This window comes from Epinephelus moara, unplaced genomic scaffold (genome assembly GCF_006386435.1).
Source record: "Epinephelus moara isolate mb unplaced genomic scaffold, YSFRI_EMoa_1.0 scaffold1570, whole genome shotgun sequence".
In the NCBI taxonomy this organism is placed as follows: Eukaryota; Metazoa; Chordata; class Actinopteri; order Perciformes; family Serranidae; genus Epinephelus; species Epinephelus moara.
The window spans coordinates 1,541-4,897 of NW_026079072.1; the positions used below are offsets into that span (position 1 = coordinate 1,541).

At 41.6% G+C, this 3,357-nt stretch overlaps 1 long non-coding RNA gene across 1 annotated transcript in view; it reads right to left on the bottom strand.

Moving 5' to 3' along the window:
* Nucleotides 1-2,773, bottom strand: part of LOC126387030 (uncharacterized) — a 4,205-nt gene extending 1,432 nt beyond the window's left edge. Inside the window, exons 1-2 of the long non-coding RNA XR_007569584.1 lie at nucleotides 2,636-2,773; nucleotides 863-998 (exon numbers count right to left, since the gene is read on the bottom strand). This is a non-coding gene — a long non-coding RNA (uncharacterized LOC126387030). The remainder of the gene's footprint in view (nucleotides 1-862; nucleotides 999-2,635) is intronic.
* Nucleotides 2,774-3,357: the final 584 nt, after the last annotated feature.

The window sequence follows — 3,357 nt, forward strand, 5'->3', positions numbered from 1 at the left end:
ACATATTTTTCTCTGGCATTTAGTGTCATTTATCAATCTAGATTACCTTAGTGTGAACAGCAGAGTTTTGGAGATATCGGTTACAGAGATGTCTGTCTTCTCTCCAACTCTGGAACTAGATAGCACCAGTCCTGTGGCGCTCAAAGCACCAAAAAAATTACATTTGAAACACTCACCCCCGTGTGTCTTTCCAGAAATCATGACCTAGTCACTCAAGATAATCTACCACCTAGTTGTGAGCTGTTTGGCGTCTTGTGTAACCAGGTCTTGACTTCTGTAATGAGACACTGATGTTGCATTATTTGTATGTATTTTTGGTGCTTTAAGAACCACAGGACTAGTACCATCCAGTTCCATTATATTGGAGAGAAGACAGACATCTCTATGGCCGATATCTCTGCACCACACACCAAAACAGCAGAGATGGATTAACAGCGCTATCGGCCAGGGGAAATATGTCTTTTGATTTTGGGGTGAATTGTGCCACTGAGTAAAGGATCCAAGTACTTGCTCAAACGATGTTGGTTGCAAGATCTGGTGGGTAATCAAATATGATGCAACACCGGCCTGCAGCCCCTCACATCTCCAAAACACTTCAGCTTTCTTAACAGACATCATTTGGATAAACTGACTACATATGGAGAATCTCATGGTTAATCTCTTAACTGGTTCTAAATTAGCCTGGCTCTGAACCAGCCCTGGACCTGCCTCAGTTGAAAAGGGGTGAATGAAAAAAGAGTTTATCATTGTCACTCAATATTTTTGAGTTGAGCTCTGTTTGTCACAGTGCAGCACCATAAAGCACACTGACTCTCAAACAGTACATCAACCATACAGTAAGAAGTTTGACCAAAAACTTTACCTCTGTCTTTTTTTGGTGATCGGCTGCAATGGGCTTGTGGAGGTGTCATGGTGTCCTGCTTTGGTGCTGCATCGACGTGGCTCACATCTGGAATTGTTGTCTCGTTCTCTTCCCCCTCATTAAATGAGACTTGACTCTGTGAAAACCAGAAGAAAAAAGAAATTATAAAAAAAATATAAATTATGAAGTATTAGTCACACCCTAGTGAATCCTGTGCTGTCCTGAGCTTGACCTAGGGAACAATATCAGGACCAAGTCGGACATATATTAAAGGAGCAATAAGCGAAATTCATCATTTCTAGATTGAAGGAATTAAAAAATTGCTATGTGAAGAACTAGAGGTGTAATTTCATCTGGAGTATAGCATGACCTCACACATCCTCTCTCTGTGTTGATCTCCAGCCCCTTGTTTACAAGCCGGTCCGGCTGCGTGTTCATGTACGTTCATGTGAATCCGAGCCCTGGTTTGTTATTCAGGTTAAAGTGGGAAGAAGCAGCGGGTTTATCGGGCAGCTGAGTGAAGCTGGGTGAAGTGGAGGCTGCGGAGTAAACACCGGGATGGGTTAATGTCCGGAGCTTGAGTTATTAGTGGCTTGGTCCCAGCAATGGGTCAGGCGTTACGGTTGTGTTAGGTGAGTAAGTTAGCCCGGCAGCCCAGCTAACATTTTCAATTAGCATTGTAAAATGCTAGGCTACATTTTTGTAATATATTTGCTGAGATGGAGGTGAGGCTCAGTGACTAGAAGAGCTGGTAGAAGCGCTCCATAGCTGTAAGTTACTCCAGTAGCCAGTGACAGCCGACTCGGCCAGAGACATCGCCGGATCTCGGCTAGTGCTAACACCGGGAGCTAACGCTAACGTTCCTCCTCTTCTCTGTGTGTGAGAGCAATGTTTTAGCCTAGCGGGCAGCTGGCTCGCGGGCTGCCCGCTAGGCTAAAACAACGCTTCAGGTTAAAGTGGGAAGAAGCAGCGGGTTTATCAGGCAGCTGAGTGAAGCTGGGTGAAGTGGAGGCTGCGGAGGAAACACCAGGATGGGTTAATGTCCGGAGCTCGAGCAGCCCGCAAGCCCGCCAGGCTGCCCGCTAGGCTAAAACATCTGCTCTCCACCCCCCGCCCACTCGTCTCGTCTAGCAGAGGTAGAGGGAGGTGTGGCTCATGACGCACTTTGTTTTGGTCTACAGGCAGTGCACAACAGCAAACCTAGTGGTGAAACGATTTCGCTTTTTGCCCCTTTAAAGGATTGGAATTGGCTAAATTGAATCTAATCCAAATCAGATCCAGATTATACTGTATTCTTTTTTGTACAGGGCACAGCGGTTACTGAATTTTGATTTCTGACACTGAGACTGCACAAATTTGCCGAACTCCGAAGGCACTTATCATTAGCACAGCAATATACAAACAATCAGCTAGCAGGTTCTGATGTTTAGCCATATCATATCAGGAAGTTTATCAACTTAATCCAGGACCTCCAGTATCTCAATAGTAGCTTATTAAATATAAGATCTGTCAGGTACATATTTAATAAACATTCAGGGAAATATAAAAGTCGGACGCTACATCTGCAGATACCCAACAGGCAAGGACTCAGATTGAGATCAGCCTTGGGGCAGAATATTCATCCTGTTCTGGGAGGCTACATTGAGACTCAGAACTTGGATGTGATGTCTAGAGTGTCCAAAAGACATGTATGTAATTGGAATTTAGAACAATGGATGTAAAGAAAAAAAGATGAATACATGACAATGCTCAAATGCATTAACATCACAATACCTGAGATTCATTAGAATCCGTGTAGTTTACAAGGGAAATAGTCGTTTGAATATTTTTCTTCGGAGGTTGGGGTTCTGGGTAATCTGAGCCCTTTAGAAAAAAAAAGAAAAATATGTTAAACACACATGCACAAATGTATACATCTGCACATGAACAAGCATTTGAAAAGCATTTGAACATCTTTAACATTAACTTTATTTAGTCATATAGGCAAGACATTTTATTTGAAAATTGGTACTACAACTTGAAATGAAAGATTAATAATAAATGATTCAAAGAAAAGTGCAATGTCCCATTTCAACAGCCATTACTTTACTGTCCTGAAGAGTTGGCTCGCATTTAACTGCTCATGTTGAAATGGTCAGAAATAGTCAAATTAATTGCTTTTGTGGAGATGAAATGTATCAGTCTAAAAAACATAAGAACTTTACAGTGATTTCAAACTTTTGAAAAATATTGTACATTAATCATTTGGAGAAAAACAATAATCCAATTAGATGGTGTGTGCTCTCTCTCTCATAATTAAATGTGCACAGCGTTATTCACTTGCCATGGACCCAACAACTACATGAGACCTGAAAAGTGTGTGTAAGTGAAGTGATTTGATTGGTAGGAGACAAATTGACCTCAAGTTCAAAGACATGTGTCATACATGGAGTATAAATAAATATATAATATATATAAGTAAATATGTCTGCTGCTCTAATCGTTTCAGTTGAGAA